This window comes from Paroedura picta, chromosome 6, assembly GCF_049243985.1.
Source record: "Paroedura picta isolate Pp20150507F chromosome 6, Ppicta_v3.0, whole genome shotgun sequence".
NCBI lineage: Eukaryota > Metazoa > Chordata > Lepidosauria > Squamata > Gekkonidae > Paroedura > Paroedura picta.
Window position 1 is genome coordinate 116,683,232 of NC_135374.1, and position 17,558 is coordinate 116,700,789.

Consider the following 17,558-nt stretch of genomic DNA (forward strand, 5'->3'; position numbering starts at 1 on the left):
TTCATTCAATCATTCATTCATTCTTGGATTTTTATCCTGCCATTCTTGGAAACAACAGTTACATAAAACCCGTATTAAAAACCCCATTAAAACCCTATACAACACCCAACACATGATTGGCAGAAATATTCCCCCATGACCCACCCAGCCTGTCCAGACAACCCTCTGCCTCGGGGTATGGAGTTCACCTGATGTTCTAGCGCAGCCTGAGGAGGGGCCCCTAATCTTCCCGGCTCTGGTCTCAACCAAACACCTGACAGAAGAGCTCCATTTTACCAGCCCTGTGGAATGTTGGCAGCTCTCTCAGGGCCCTTCGCTCTCCAGGGAGCTCATTCTACTAGGTGCATATTCTACCAGGCACACTTCCCTTAGGCCAGGGATCATATGAATGATTAAGGATATGGATCTTTTTGTCCACATCATACACATGGGGAATCCAGCTCGTAAAGTAAAGGTAGATCAAATGCTCAAGGGTGCGTCCAAGTAGTCATAATTTTAGGAGCAGGGTTCACTGTTTCATGGGAGCAGCATGGGATTCCAGGACAAAATGTATAGCAAGCTGCTGGAACTTTTGGCTTCTAAGGAAAATTAGGTTTTGATTTGATTTATAAACCACTTATTTGTTTTTGGCATAGTCCATATCCTTACCATTTGTTCTTCCTAATATTTGGGAAAGGCCCCTGTGGGTGGAGTGCTGTCCAGGACACATCTAGTGTCCAGTCTATGTTTCCGCCTATACGGGCTAATCTGGCCACACCCAGCAAAGCCAGGCATGACTGGATTGGGCCGGCCCTTGGAACGCCCGCCTCCTGAGGCTGACTGCTAGTCACACAGTCTGCCTTGCAGTCAGACACTGCCTTGCCTCTGCTATTCCTCCACTTACCTGCCTTGGCTGCCAGCCAGATGTGCCCGCCGGCAGCCATGCCCAACCAGCCACCTGGCCGTGCCCAGGTTGCCCGGCCCCTACAGAACAGGGCAAGCTACCCTGAAGGCAGATGCAAGGCAAGCTAACCGCCTCATGCCCAGATGCTCACTGGCTGCTGAGGGCAGCCAATCTCTAGCAGCCTCACTACACCACCACCATGCCCACCTGCAAGCACACCAACCCCCAACCTCACCCATGCGGCCACCTGCCCAACTGCTACCCATATGTTCCCAGCCCACTGCTCTACTGAGCCGCTGGTGCTGGTGGGGGCCCCCAAGAAATGGCAGGCCCACCGCCAAGGCAGACAGCTGGCAATGGCAAGGTGACAGCTGCAGCCGCGATCTGCACTTCAGGACCGCTGTGAGCAAGCCACCACTGGAGCCGAGAAGGGGCCATCCCAGCCTCGATGGTAGAGGGACTGTGGGCCCGACAGTGGGCCCGGTGGCAAGATGGCGGCATTTGTCCTCTGGAGGTGGTGGCGACCCTCCCCAAGCCCAGACCATCACTGCCACTCCCTTAGCCGCTGCCTGCTCACCCCGCCACCTCCCCCTGGGTAATGTGTGCGAGAGGGTAGGGAGGCTGCTCCAAGCTTCCTGAGCCCTACCACTCCGCCCACATGCTGCCTGCCACCCCACTCCACTAGCGCCTGCTGCATTCCTGACTGCAGCGGGCTTTTTTGCTAGTTCTCCATAATACTTTCCTCCAACCTCACCTTCCAAATATAATTTAGAAATCAAAGACAAGCCCTCTCAGTCTTCTGTTAGTGTGCTCAAAAACCATGAATACTGTTGATTAAGCAATCAAATGTTAAGAAGAGGATTCTTGTGAATTGGAAATACAAAGAAGCTGAACTGAATATTTACCCTAGACAATAATCTTGCTACACAGCTATGCAGATATGTCTCTTTTTAAACGGGAAAAAACCCTAATTAGTTCTGTTGATTCTGTAAAAGTTGGAAGGATTTCAAGGTCAATACGCCTTCTGAAGAAATTCAGATTTCTCTTGATTTTTGTTGCCATCAACTTTAATGTATCTAAGGCACTGGAGCTGATAGAAGTTTGTTTTAAAATGTTGACTACGTCACATGTCTTGAGGATCATTTAGATTCTCAGAGTATAATCGTTCATATCTTATTGTCTCACAGGTTTGAGTGGATTTATTATTGTTGAATGGGCTTATTCCTAAACCTAATGCCTTAACAAGTAACCTGCTGAAAACAAACCTCCCAAATGTTTAAAAATGGTACTGTAACCTGGACAGAGATTACGGATATGTCTAAATATCATGGGATAGAAAATGTTTTGTAACAATATGGCATATAAACACACACACACACACACACACACACACACCATATTGTTATTGTTATTGTTATTGTTTCTATCTTACCCTTCTGTATTGCTCAGGGCACGGAACCATATACAAAGTTTAACTTTAAAATGTTTACAATTATCACTGATGTCCCCAGTTAATTCCCAGATAGAGTGGGGCATGGAGGTTTGCCAGGAACCAGTTTTCCAACTCTCCTCCTCCCCTTAGCTGTGAGGCCAGACCATTTTGACCATATGGTGGAAGATCTCTGCAGGCCCTGTAGATCTAGGTCCCATAGGGCCCTTATGTAATCTGGGAGTGCATTTCACCAAACTGGGGCAAAGGCTGAGAAGGCCCTGGCCCTGATCGAGGCCAGTTTCACCTCCTTTGGGCCAGTGACCATGAGCAGATGTTGATCAGATAATTTTAATGTTCTTGGGGTGTTGACTTGTAGGCGGGCATTTTGGGCTGGAATAAGATGCAACACACAGTTGTTGTTGATATGGAAACATCTATCATGCTATCAAAAATGGATACATACATGGGCGTCTATATGCCCTGCCCCTGCACAGAGCAGAGCAGAAGATGTGGGGAGGTGGACAGGCCAGGATGACCAAAGTGGGTGTAGCAGGCCTGGAGGCCTGACGGTGAAGGAAAGCAGGCAGGGAGGTGTGAACCGAAAGAGGTGGTAGCAGTGGCAAAGCAAGTGTGGCAGAAGATGTGAAGAAAATGAGGCAGAGGCAGCAGAGAGAGTGGGGCAGGGAGGGGTGAAGAACACATGGCAGTGCTTGAGGACTGCGTGGAGGTGGTGGCATGAAGAAAATGTGGCGGAGGCAGCAGAGCACATGTGGCTGGGAGGCACAAAGAAAACGAGATGGTGCTCGGGCAGAAGGCACAAAGAAAACGAGGAGGCGGTGGCGGCAGAGTGAGTGGGGTTCAGTGTTCACCTGCTGCCTCGCCCATTTCTCAGATCACACTCCAGATTGTGGGGATGGTTCTGGGAGACGAGTGGCAGTGATGTCTGGCCAGGGGCAGCACTGGGCCTTCCTGACACGGCATCACAACTGCCTCAATGACTTGTCTTTCATGGTGTGTGATCGGACTCCCTGGACCCTCGGCTCACCCAGAATTCCCCTTCCATGGCTGGTGAGGGCTAAAGCCACCAGCCCAACACTCTGTTCTGATTCTGCAGCTGCTGGCAAAACTTGGCACTGCTCGGGCTGCGCTGAGCCCAAAGGCTCTTTCCCTGGAGGGCCTGTTGAACCTCCGTCCACTGGGAAAATCATGGGTAAGATGGGAACCTCACCCTCTGCCAGTCCCAGCTGCTGCAAGACTAAATTTTCCTGCAGCACCTGGGCATAGAGGGTGCCCCAGAGCTGCCCCCATAGCTCTCATCCCCCACAGAGTTTACCACACTACCATCCTCTGGTGAGCCACATGGTTGGGAGGGGATCCCCCGTGGGCTCCAGGACCACTGCCATCCCAGCAGCTGCCCCTAACAGGGTTCAGCTCTGCAAGGGGCACACTGAGCCCCCAGCTCTCCCTGGTCATGTTCAAGCAGGTCCTTGACAGCATGGAGTGCAAGATGCTCCCATGATGTCCTGGGCGAAGATGCTAGGACCCAAGCATGTGACACCTTTATAGGCCTTTTGGGTCCTGCCCCCACAAAAAAACGGGCCACTGAGGCAGTTGCATCTGCCTCCACCAGGCCCTCTGTAGCATCAACAAGTGGCTGTGGTAAGTCTCAGCCGCATCTTATAAGACAGTGCTCCCCAACCTGCGGGCCGCGGCCCGGCGCCGGGCCGTGAAGGCCATGGCACCGGGCCGCAGCTCCCTCTCCCTGACCCCCCCGCAGTAAAAAACTTCCCAGGCCGCAAGCTTGCAGCCCGGGAAGCTACTTACTGCGGGAGGGCGGGGAGAAGGAATCGGGGCAGGGCTGCGCCCGTGCAGGCCGCGCCCGCGCGGCCCGATCCGCAGGTGCGGCCCGCAAGCGCGGCCCGATCCGCGGGCGTGGCTCGCGGGCGCGGCCCGATCCACGGGCGTGGCTTCCGGGCGCGGCCCGATCCGCGGGCACGGCTCGTGGCCGCGGCCCGAAGCGTGGGCGTGGCCCGCGCGGGCGCGGTCCCCGCGGGCGTGGCCTGATACCCTGCCGGTCCCCAGCCTAATAAAGGTTGGGGACCACTGTTATAAGATAAAAGGTGGTCCTGTAGAGCAGTGGTCCCCAACCTTTCTGAGGTTGGGGACCGGCAGGGCATCGGGGTGCGGCCCGTGGCCCACGCTGGCCATGCCCACGCATCGACCGCGCCCGCGTGCCGCGCCCGCACATTGGCCGCACCCGCGGGCTGGGCCCGCTGGCCGCACCCACGCATCGGGCCGCGCCCACTGGCCACGGGCGCGGCCCTGATTCCCTCTCTCCGCCCTGCCGCAGTAAGAAGCTTCCCGGGCCGCAAGCTTGCGGCCTGGGAAGTTTTTTACTGCGGGGGGGGCAGGGAGAGGGAGCCGCGGCCCGGCGCCATGGCCTTCGCGGACCGGCACCGGGCCGCGGCCCGCAGGTTGGGGACCACTGCTATAGAGGTACCAGACGGGCATCATCCTATGTGAGGGAGCTAAGTTCAGATCATTTAACTGGGATGGTCCTACATTGGATCAAATGAAAGTCTATCAGGTATACAGGCTCAAATGGGTAGCCGTGTTGGTCTGAAATGCTACTGTACTCTGATTCTAGGTATACAGGCTGATATTCAAAAGCCAGTTTGGTGCAGTAGTTAAGATGGCAGCTTCTCATCTGGCAAGCTGGGTTTGATTCCCTGCTCCAAATGCACCCAACTGCATGATAATGCTTTCCTTACAGAGCAGTCCTGTCAGGGCTCTCTCAGCCCCACGTACTTCACCAGGCGCCTGTTGTGGGGAGAGGAAGAGAAGGCAATTATAAGCCACTTTGAGACTCCTTCAGGCAGTGAAATGTGGGATATTAAAAAACCAACTCTTCTTCATAGTTGGAAGGGACCTCCATGGTCATCTATTCCAGAATGCCAGAAATTCATAAGTACTAGCTCAGTTGGCAATTGTTATAGCACCATGGCAGTGACTGATTTCTTTTTCAAAGGGCTACTGTTCTGGACAGTGAGTGATATATGCTGCGATCTGGTCTGAAAACCCTGAATGATCAGATTGACAAGCAGAATGATTGGCAGTTAGTGGTGAGAGGCTCAAAGACTGGGAGAGGATCAAGGAGGATCCTGCATTAGGGAGGTGGGGAACCTAGCCCACCCCTAACAAGCCTGAGGGAAACAGATGGGGAGGATCCCTGAAGCTGGCTAAGTATTCCTGCCTTCACCAATATCCGTGTCTGGGAGACAAAGAAGCGTATGCTGGGAGCCAGTGTGGCACAGTGGTTAAGAGCAGTGGACTCCAATCTGGCTAGAGTTGCTAGGTGGAAGCAGCCCAGACACATTTTATCTCTTATACACTGCACACCATGAGCCAAGGGAGCCCTCCATGGCACCCACTGACATGTTTCCCAGTGCCAGCCAAGTGCTTTTAGAAAATGGGCAAGGTTAGGTGAGACTTTTGCCAAGCAGACCTCTTGATTGGTCAGTGGAGATTTGATTGGTTTTGCAGATTTTCTTTTTGATTTTGCTTTGGCAGCTTATGCCACTACAGGACCAGGATCTTCACTGTGTGACTGAAGGTAAGCTGTGGCAGCCATTTTGTGCAGAGCCACATCTTACGTGGCAGCCATATTGTAGCAGCCATTTTGTGCTTCTGACCTGCCACATACTACAATGAACCAGCTTGGTGTAGGGGTTAAGAGTGGCATCATCTACTCTGGAGAGCTGGGTTTGATTCCCCATTCTTCCACGTACACCCAGCTTGGTGACCTTGGGCTATTCACAGTCCTGTTAGAGCTGTTCTTGCAGAGCAGTTTATCTCAGGGCTCTCTCATCCTCACCTATCTCTCAGGGAGGAAGGGAAGGCAACTGCCAGCCACTTTAAAATTCCTTCAGGTAGTGAAAAGCAGGATATAATAACCAACTCTTCTTCAAATGTGGATTCCAGACCATGAACTTCCCTTAATATACAAAGCCCCATTTGGTTATAAACTGGGGGGGGTCTCCTCTAAATCTGGGGCCTGGCTCAACATGGAGTAGCTTTTCTATTGTAGCTTCATAAAAGGAACTGTCAGACATTATGTGTCTGGCTCAGATCTTAGTTCTTTCACAAATTTTCTCAATTTATGTACATGAAACACTTTGAAGGCTCTCAAGTGCCCTCTAAATAGCATGATGGATTGCTATGAGAATTCCTAGAGAGCCTTTCTTCACACATAGTATGGGCTGAAGGTGCTTTCAAATATCAAATTCATCAACAGAATCAATACGCATCAATACACATGAGACTTAATAGCAGCTTAAAACAACAACAACCAAACAACCATGAGCTCACGGCATGTAATCCATTCCTGGATTTAACAGTGATCTTTAAGGGGGATAAGTTTTAAGTAACTGTACCAAATCTTCACTATCTAGAGAATCTTTTTTATTTGAAAAATTATACAGAAGTACTTTGACAGTCTATAAGTGGTAGAATTTTTCCTGATTGAAATATATGCGGCAGGAAGACATGCAAGCAGTAATAGAGACTCTTTGGGTCATATTCTATTAGTAACCGTGTTTTATCACTCTGCCTAGGCGTGGCTGGCCCAAACTATCCTAATCTCCTCAGATCTCAGAAGCTAACCATGGCCAGCCCGGGGCAATACTTGGATGGGAGAAACCCACAGATGCTACACACAGGCATCTTGCCTTGCAAACCATATGGTTGGGGGGGGGGGCAAACTGCAGCTCTTCACGGACTACAATTCCCATGAGCCCCTACCAGCATGTACTGGCAGGGCCTCATGGGAATTATAGTCTGTGGACATCTGGCGACTAAATAGCACTTTCTATCCGCATTCTATAACTAAAACAAAGTTTTGATGGCCCTGAGGCCTATTCAGGGTCCTTTTGCCCCATGCAATGCTTCCAATTAACACACTGAACAGGAAAAGCTTTTCTAAAGTTTAATTCTTTCTACTGCAGCAAAAAAAAAAAAAAAACCAAGGGGAGTTCCCCCATCTGTAACCCATACAGAGTTACACACAATTTTATACATCCACATCATGCCTGCCTCATAGGGATGTCCCAGAGGCCTAAGTCACATCCATAATGCCCCTCTTTGAGAGTCATATCTCGGACCTCCTCTCACAGCCCTCTCCAAGAGCTGCTGGTATGGTGCCTGGTGAGAGGCTCAATGTTTATAGAACAGAAAATACATTCCTTTGACTTGGACCTTGATGCACACACACATTCTTGCATTTCGCCAACTAGCTTCTTGCCCAAATGAACCATAATATGAATGAGAGTTCGGTCAGATTGAGTGGAGAAATTGGTTGGGTCCACTCTAATAGTGTTTGAGTATCAAAGCATGATTTTATCTGTAAACTGCTCAGGGAGCGGTATAAATAATTTGCTAAGGCTAAGGAGGGTGGGCTGAGTCTGGGATAGGAAACAGGGGCCATTGGACCCTTGGCCCCAGACTGAGAATCAGAGAGGCCAATTGGAAGGTGCGAAACACCTTCCGATTGGCCCCTCGCCCAAACAGACAAGAGCTCCAGGCAGTCGGGTGAGGGGCCAATCGGAAGGCCGCCCGCCCCTCCCCCGGACCGTTGGGGCCTCTCCGTCCTTGCCAGTGGAGCAGCCACCAGCAACGTTGCCACAGGGTTCCCTCCAGCCCACACTTGCTGCCCACTGGCCCCAAAGCTCCTGGCCTCTGCTTCCCCAGTAAGCAACTCTGCCCACGGGGATGACGCCCTCATGTGGGGAGACTCCCTGGCCCATGGCTCTGGCGGCCACCTGCCTCCCCATGACTGCGAGACCGGCCCATGTCCCCGCACCGACACTCCATGCCCCATGCTGCTGCCTCACCCCTCCCAGGACATCCCCACCTCCCTTCCCCCCCCAATCATGCCCCCGGAGCTTCGCAAACCCATCCCTGGCGCTTCCCTCGGCTGCCCCTTTACCACCTTACACTGGGACGGCACACAGGGCCTCTGCTGCTGCCACGGAGGAAAGCAGGGAGCTACCTGGCAGCTTGGATGCCGCCACAGTGAGCGCCACCTGCTCCCAGGAGCACTCCCCGTCCTGCTGCTGTCACACCGCGATGCCATACGCATCTACCTCGGGGGGGGGGGGGAATGCCAGATCCTCGCTGGAGATGTGGAGTTCTCTAGACACGCCACCCCCACCACCTGCTTGGCCTCCACCAGGCCCGTGCTTGCTGCCGCCTTCTCCTCTTCCTGCTCTGGCCTCCACTTCTCGCCCGCCATCTGCCTGATCACACCGCTGGCCTCTCCCACATCATGGCCTGCTGCCTCTGGGGCCGCCAGCCACTCCTTTCCCCGCCCCACCCTTCCTCCCTCCTTCCTTACTGCTTCACCCTCCCCGTGAACAGTGCCTCTTTCACCGGGACACGCCTGAACTGCAGCAGCGCATTTGCCCCCCCTCCATCCAGATGTCTTCACCCGTCGCCCGCGGATCAGCCCCCGGCATGGGACAGCCCAGCCATTGCCCCCTTAGCCTTTTCCCTGACCCTCCTTCCCGCAGAGCAGGGTCCCCTTTCAAAGCCCATGTATTTTAAATGGGCTTTGAAGCTAGTTTATTTATAAAACTACATTTAAAGCCCATTTTATAATGAAATAAAATGGGCGCTAGATGGCTTCCCCCTCCCCCCCCCAGAGTCCGAAGGGCTCCAGTGTAGGCAGGGATGGCATGGGGCAGGTGAGCGAGGTGGTCCGCGCTGTCTGTGGGGCTGGAGAAGCTTTGTTCCCCCCCGGAGGGTGGAAGGCTTCTGCGGGGCCGGCCTGGGATGTTTAGAAGTAGGCCTACCTGCATGCTTGTCGCGCGGCTCCGGAGCGGCTGGGAGCTGCGGAGATGGTGGGCTGCAGGTGGCCGTGAGGCGGGCGACCATGTGGAGTGGCGCTGCGGCGGTGGGACAGTCGAGGTGCTGTCGGGAGCAGCCCAGGCGCGTTGGTGGCACCAGTGGCACAGGTGCGGCGGTGCCGGTGGCGCAATCATGGCGCTAATGGTGGTGGAGATAGTGGCGGTGGTGCAGCCACGGTGCTGGTGGGGTTGGGCCAGCTGCGGCTGTGGCGGCGGAGCGGCTCGGAGGGTCTTTGTTGGCAGGCGAGGCGCGTCCGGCAGCGGGCCAGCCACGGCAATGCCGGCAGAGCGGGTCGGAGGGTCTTTGTTCTCCGTAATGGCGGCAGGCCATCGGTCGTGTGGGCGTGGTCGCTGCAGTGGCGGCGAAGGGCGGGGACAGGCGGGGAGTCAGTGAGTGGTAAGTTGTGGTGTGGGGATGGGGGTGAGAAGGGGGCAGGCGGGTGGACGATCATCGTCAGCGTGGGAAGGGCAGGCATTGTGGCAGGCGGGGATGGAGGTTCGGGGTCGGCATGCGAGGCAGGCAGGCGGGGGTGTGTGGGGAGGGGTGGTGGGGTTGAGGCGTCTCATAGGCGTGGGAGGGCAGTTGCTGGGCAGAGGGAAAATATTTTTCCCGAAGCTTAGCGGTGTGGGGCAAGGTTCTTCCCCTTGCCGGATGGCCGCTCGGGAGGACTGTAGAGTTGGCGGTGCGGCGTCTGGGAGACGGGCCAAGTAGCCAATAGGGAGGCACGCAAAGCGCTTCTCCCAATTGGCCCACTTGGCCCTGGATTGCCACTCTGAGGAGCAAATCAGGAGCTGCTTTGCAGCTCCTGATTCGCTCCTCAGAGTTTTTATCCCAGACAGGGCCCGCCCTAACTCCTCCCCAACAGCCCTTACTCTTTTATTTAATCCGCTCCGCAGGAGTGGATTAAAGAAGATTAAAGATGTGTACTCTGCCTTTTCGCCCCATCACTGTCCCCAAGGCAGATTTAGAGTTAACAGAGGAGCATTCTCCCACGTCCCTAATCTAACATCTTCAAAATATAGATCTCGAAAAGGCAAATGTGACAGGTCAGGTTCTACCTCTCCTTCACAGTGACCAGTGGAAGCTGGCAGAATGTTAGATACGGTTGAAGACGGCAGTTAAGCTGAAGATCACAGTTAAGATATTGAAACAGAAACTGGCTGATGGAAGCTGTGGAGAAGAGCTGTTTAAAGTTGACTGAAAAAAGTCAAAAGCGGATCCCAAATGCTGGAAAAGAGAAACAGTCCTAAAGTTTAGTTGAAAAGAAACTTTGTAACCTCTACCTGACTTTCCTCAGTGTTTTGTGCAAACCATAAATAAAAGCTCTGCATTTATTTAATTTTGTGGTTAAAAATACAAAACAAAGATCTTGGCTTACATATATAAATAAAAGGATATGAACAAAAGGTAGCAGTGTGTGGAGGGAATAGTGTTTGAGTCTCCAACCCGAATAGCTCTGTGCCCCTCTGAATGAGGGGCAAGTATTAATTGTGGCCAGATAGACATGTGATGACCTAACCTACTTGTAAGCCTGAACTCATGGGAGAGAGGCTGGGGAGGGAAGAAGGCACTCTCTGTGGAAGTGAAAAAAGGTCATCTAAGTATGTAAATCCAGTCATTATACGTCCATAATGACTGGAGAAACAGTCATTATAAGCTAAATTCAGCATCTTCCCCATTATCCATTCAGACATCTGTTGGGAGTTTGTTTTGCCTTTTCCCTCATCTGCCAAGTCAACTTCACCCCCTCAAGAGGTGAACATCAGATGCATTTCTATCAGCTGTCTTCACCTGCAGCTTTGACCATCGCTGACCTGCTGATATCAATTGTCCTCAGACCTCCATGCATTGGTTAAAAGAGAGAAAACATTTTTCATCTCCATTTAAGTAGCTCCCTGGCTCTTTGAGTGTGTGTGGCTTAAAACGATGATGAGACAGTGAAGTGGAAAGGGAGAATAATAGACCTCGGTGGGAAGAAGATGTGATTATGTTATCATGATCTTTTATTCATCAGAGCATACATTTATTGAAAATTAGAATAAAAGTAGCAAAAAGGAATTGATGCCACGAATTGGCATTAGAAGGATTGTTGAAAAAGGACATAATATGCTTTCATTGAAACAGAAGTCAGAGCTAGCAGCAATTATCTCCTTTTTCATCTGGCCGGGATCTGCCCACCTGTGTCTGCTGCTCATGTAATGTTTGACCATGTATGGTGAATAGACTGATTTAAAAAAAAATACTAATCCAAATGTCTTTGCTGTACTTTTCCATTGTGGCACAGGGCAGTTGACAATTCCAACATTAAATGCAATCTCTATAATAGAACTACATTAATCCCCCTTCCCAAAAGAAAACACCTGGACTTTAAACCAGGGCAGTAAATTCTGAACAGATAAAAAGAAACACTTCTTTACTCAACCGGCATGTGGAATTTGTTGCTAGAGGTTGTAGTGATGGTCACAGGCACAGATGGCTATCAACGGGGATTAGGCAGACTGATGGAGGACATGCTGAGCAGTGGCTACTAAGGAAAGTCTACATTCAGAGGCAGTAAACCTCTAAATACAAGTGCAAGGAGGTAACTTAAGCAGAAGACTTTGGCCTCTGTTGGCCTTACTGAGTAAATGGTTGGCCACTGTGTGAGACAGGAGGCTAGACTAGATGGACCACTTATTTGTTCCAGTAAAGCTCCTCTAATGTTCTGAAACCCCATTAAAAGCCCATGCAGATTTTTTTTTTAAAGGACTTGTGACACCTCCTAAAAACTTTGGCAAGCAGTACTTCCTCATTTCCTCAGGAAGCTGGCTCCAAAGGGCAGAAACTGCAACCAAAAAAGCATGGGCTTTGATCCTTCAGCAAAGGAACAGCCAGTAGGTAGTAGCTTGAAGACTGAATTTGGTAAACAGGGACTGGCAGAGGGGAAAGTTTCCCTGATGCTGGATTCAGAAAAGTTTCTACAGATTTTACAAAATCAGTGACTGGAATCCAGCATGGTAGGAGCTCTGCCATGTATGTGACATCACATGCTCCATGTTACTTAACAGGGATGCAAGGGGGAGCACATTTTCTCCTCCTCCTTACCACACTTGCCTATTTCCAGCTGATGATGGTGTGACCTGGTCCTGAGGGAGTGTTTATGAGCAAGAAGGCTTAATTCAGCACCCAGCTGAACTGCTGTCCTGATTTAATTCACCTGCCATCCCTCCATGGCTGCCATTAACACAAGGTCATTCAATGAAACAAACATGGTTAGCCTAACATGAAATATTCCGTTGATACTTCAACGGGACCATGGGACTATGGTTCAAAATCGCTAGTTAACCTAATTTTCCTAGTGATGGTTTTGCTTGATGTATGGATATTTTGTGCCACCTGCACAACAATATGAGCTGGGGAATCAGCTTGGTCTCTGCTGGGGAACAGTATAAAAGAACTACGGCAAGGGAACTAGCATTGGTCGAGAATTTGAATACCTATCTGCAAGGCAAATCTATGTTTCACAAACCAAGCTGCCGAGATGGGTTGTGGTTTTGTGTGACATGGCCACTTTGCATGTGCCAGGAAAAGAAGATTTAGACCGTTTTCAATTTGGTCTGAATTGATTTGTCCTGAATCGATTTGTCTGAATCATCTATAGGTCTGGGTACAGCTAAATCGATCCAGCGCCATTAAAACCAATGGCACCATTCAAGTCTATGGGGATTTCCCCCATTCCGTCTTTTCTGGGCTCAGGCTGGGGGTGGGGGTTTGAGGCAGAGGCACCACACTTGCAGTGTAGCTGTGGGATCATCTCCTCAAAAGAACCCCCAAGTTGCAAAAACACTGGAGCAGAAAGTCCAATTCTAAGGGCTCCCAAAAGGGGGCCCCATCTGATCTTAAGACAAAAACACTGCAGGAGCTCTAAGAAGCTTATTTGGATGAACAGAGAACTTCAAGAGGAACTAAGAAAGAAAAGGAAAATGTTCAGGAAATGGAGGGAAGGACAGAGCTCTAAAGAAGAGTACCTACAGGTTACTAGGCACTGTAGATCAATCATCAGAAAGGCCAAAGCTGAGAGTGAGCTAAGATTGGCCAGGGAAGCCCATTGTAACAAGAAAAGATTTTTCAGTTATGTGAGGAGCAAACATAAAGTAAAGGAGGCAATAGGCCCACTGTTGGGTGCGGATGGACAAACTCTAACGGAGGATGCAGAAAAAGCAGAAAGACTTAGTGCCTATTTTACATCTGTTTTTTCCCACAGGTCAAAGTGTTTAGGCACATCTAGAGATGGCCATAGCCAAAGGACAGTGTCTGGGTGGGAGGTTAACATGGATAGAGAGGTTGTCGAGAGGCATTTAGCTGCACTGGATGAGTTCAAATCCCCTGGTCCGGATGAAATGCACCCGAGAGTACTCAAAGAACTTTCCAGAGAACTTGCACAGCCCTTGTCCATCATCTTCGGAACCTCTTTAAGGACTGGAGATGTCCCGGAGGACTGGAAGAGAGCAAATGTTATTCCGATCTTCAAAAAAGGGAGGAAGGATGACCCGGGAAACTACAGACCAGTGAGTCTGACCTCTGTTGTGGGGAAGATAATGGAGCAGATATTAAAGGGAGCGATCTGCAAACATCTGGAGGACAATTTGGTGATCCAAGGAAGTCAGCATGGATTTGTCTCCAACAGGTTCTGCCAGACCAACCTGGTTTCCTTTTTTGACCAAGTAACAGGTTTGCTGGATCGGGGAAATTCGGTTGATGTCATTTACTTGGATTTTAGTAAAGCTTTTGACAAGGTTCCCCATGATGTTCTGATGGATAAATTGAAGGACTGCAATCTGGATTTTCAGATAGTCAGGTGGATAGGGAATTGGTTAGAGAACCGCACTCAAAGAGTTGTTGTCAATGGTGTTTCATCAGACTGGAGAGAGGTGAGTAGCGGGGTACCTCAGGGCTCGGTGCTCGGCCCGGTACTTTTAAACATATTTATTAATGATCTAGATGAGGGGGTGGAGGGACTACTCATCAAGTTTGCAGATGACACCAAATTGGGAGGACTGGCAAATACTCCGGAAGATAGAGACAGAGTTCATCGAGATCTGAACACAATGGAAAAATGGGCAAATGAGAACAAGATGCAATTTAATAAAGATAAGTGTAACGTTCTGCATCTGGGTCAGAAAAATGAAAAGCATGCCTACTGGATGAGCGATACGCTTCTAGGTAACACTGTGTGTGAACGAGACCTTGGGGTACTTGTGGATTGTAAACTAAACATGAGCAGGCAGTGTGATGCAGCGGTAAAAAAGGCAAATGCCATTTTGGGCTGTATCAACAGAGGCATCACATCCAAATCACAAGATGTCATAGTCCCATTGTATACGGCACTGGTCAGACCACACCTGGAGTACTGTGTGCAGTTCTGGAGGCCTCACTTCAAGAAGGACGTCGATAAAATTGAAAGGGTACAGAGGAGAGCGACGAAGATGATCTGGGGCCAAGGGACCAAGCCCTATGAAGATAGGTTGAGGGACTTGGGAATGTTCAGCCTGGAGAAGAGGAGGTTGAGAGGGGACATGATAGCCCTCTTTAAGTATTTGAAAGGTTGTCACTTGGAGGAGGGCAGGATGCTGTTCCCATTGGCTGCAGAGGAAAGGACATGCAGGAATGGGTTTAAACTAAAAGTACAACGATATAGGCTAGATATCAGGAAAATATCACAGTCAGAGTAGTTCAGCAGTGGAATAGGCTGCCTAAGGAGGTGGTGAGCTCCCCCTCACTGGAAGTCTTCAAGCAAAGGTTGGATACACACTTTTCTTGGATGCTTTAGGATGCTTAGGGCTGATCCTGCGTTGAGCAGGGGGTTGGACTAGATGGCCTGAATGGCCCCTTCCAACTCTATGATTCTGTGATTCTATGATTCTATCTTCATTATTTCCCATGAAGAGCGAAAAAAGCAGATTCTCTGTTCTCACCTCTAATAGAGGTTTTCACAGCGAGAGGCATTCAGAGGTGATGTTCCATTGCCTGCCTCTGCATAGCAACCTGGTTATTCTTTGGTGGCCTCCCTTCCAAATACTAACCAGGCCTGACCCAGTTTAATCTTGGCTATCTAGTTCACAACATCCTTAAAAAACCTTTAGAAGGCACTATGGATCTATTTTGTTTATCAGGGCTTTTCATTGAGGGCAATTGGCAAAATAAACTGGGTGGCCCATGCTCTCTGGTTTCCTCCACTCTTAGAAGCTAAGCAGGGTCAGCCTGTGTTACTACTTGGGTGGGATCTCACCCAAGAACTCCAGGGTTGCTATATAAAGGCAGGCAATGACAAATCACATCTGTTCCGTTCTTGCCTTGCAGATTCTACAGCAGGGGTAGTCAAACTGCGGCCCTCCAGATGTCCATGGACTACAATTCCCAGGAGCCCCTGCCAGCATTTGCCCATGGACATCCATGGACATCTGGAGGGCCGCAGTTTGACTACCCCTGCCCTACTGGGCCACTATAAGTCAGCTGTGACTTATTGGCATTTCCTACCACCAATTGGCTGGCATTTTTATTACATGAGATGGATGGGATCGAAGTTGTACTGTTATCTGATGTTTTCAGTTATGTATTGTGAATGGGATTGGGCCATGGAGAAAGGCAAGGTGCAAAAATTTTAATAAATGAATAAATAAAAATTATAAGACCACCATACGGAGTACTGGTCTTACTGAAATGTCAGGGATAATATTTTGGCAAATGTGCTCTGAAATTCTACATAACATAAGGGGGGGATTAAAAAATGATTTTCGGAAGGGGAAAAAATAATGTATATCCTGGAGAGGAGATGACTCAGAGGTGATACAATAACTAACTATCTTAAAGTATTGGAATGGCTGTCATGAAGGGGGTGGAGTAGAGTGGTTTTCTGTTGTCCCAGTGAGTTGGACTAGGAGACTGAAACTGAATCAAGAGAGGTTTTAGATAAATATTAGGAAGAACTTCCAGAGTGATTCCACAGTGGAACAGGCTTCCATAGGAGCTTTTGACCATTAGAGGTTTTTAAACAGAGTGTAGATGGACATGCTGGTTCTGTAAATTTAGGCAAATCATGAGAGGAGAGAAGAAGAAGAAGAAGAAGAAGAAGAAGAAGAGGAAGAGGAGGAGGAGAAGGAGGAGGAGGAATCTCAAAACGGCTTACAGTCGCCTTCCCTTTCCTCTCCTCACAACAGACACCCTGTGAGGTAGGTGAGGCTGAGAGAGCCCTGATATTACTGTCTGGTCAGAACAGTTTTATCAGTGCTGTGGCAAGCCCAAGCTCACCCAGCTGGTTGCATGTGGTGGAGTGCAGAATCAAATCCGGCATGCCAGATTAGAAGTCTGCACTCCTAACCACTACACCAAGCTGGTTCTTGAAAGGGAAGAACCAGTGCTTGGCTCTTGTGGCCCTTTCATGTATGCCTAAAGTAATGTGGATTGGAGAGGGGCAATAAGCAGTTTGGTTCAGGGTGGTCCCCGAGCCAAACCCTGAACAGAATAGAATGGGCTCCACCCAAACCAGTCCAGCTAGTTTGGTATCCCCTTTCTCCCAAGTACAGCTCACTTGAGAAAGGGGAGGGGGGGGGAGCATTGCCTGAGAAAGGACTTCCTTTCCTCCTTTCTCCTGGTTGTGGATTGCCCCAGCTGGCAGAAAGGCTTTCATTTAACCCTTTGGCTTGCTCCCCCCCCCTACTTTTGAAGCAACAACGAGCAAAACCAAAAGGCTAAATGGCTGCCAGCCATTAAACCAAACATCTGAGTGGCAGCTGAGTTGTCAGTTTAAATGGCTGGCCTCAAACAGCTGAAGCAAACCAGCTAAAATCTGGTAAATGTTTGGGGAATGTGTCTTCCCTGAACATCAACCAAGCTCCAAACCGGTCCAAGTTCATCCCCTAGACACCCGAAGAGGACAGTGGGTCAGGATCCAGGCTGGGAAACTCCTCGATACTTTAAGGAAGGAGCCTGTGGAGGCCACTGGGGCACAATATCATAAAGGCCACCGTCCCAAGTGTCCATATTCTCCTGGGGGTCTGATTGCTGTAGTCTGGAGATGAGCTGTAATTCTGGGGGAAGTCCAGATCCCTCCTGGAGGCTGGCATCCATGCCAGAGCTCTTGCAGTGCCGTTCTATGCAGGGTTGTGCCATTCTGTGTTCATTGCTTCAGCGGTCTTAGGAAAGTTGAACTCTGCTTCCATCGCCAAGAAACAATGGAGAGAAGTGTGCATGGACGCATATATATATATATTGCTGTCACATGTTTATAAGATATATGCATATCTTGTTTTTTCTTCCCCTGTTTTGAAAGAAGAATTTTTTTTTTTGCCAGCCACTGTTGCT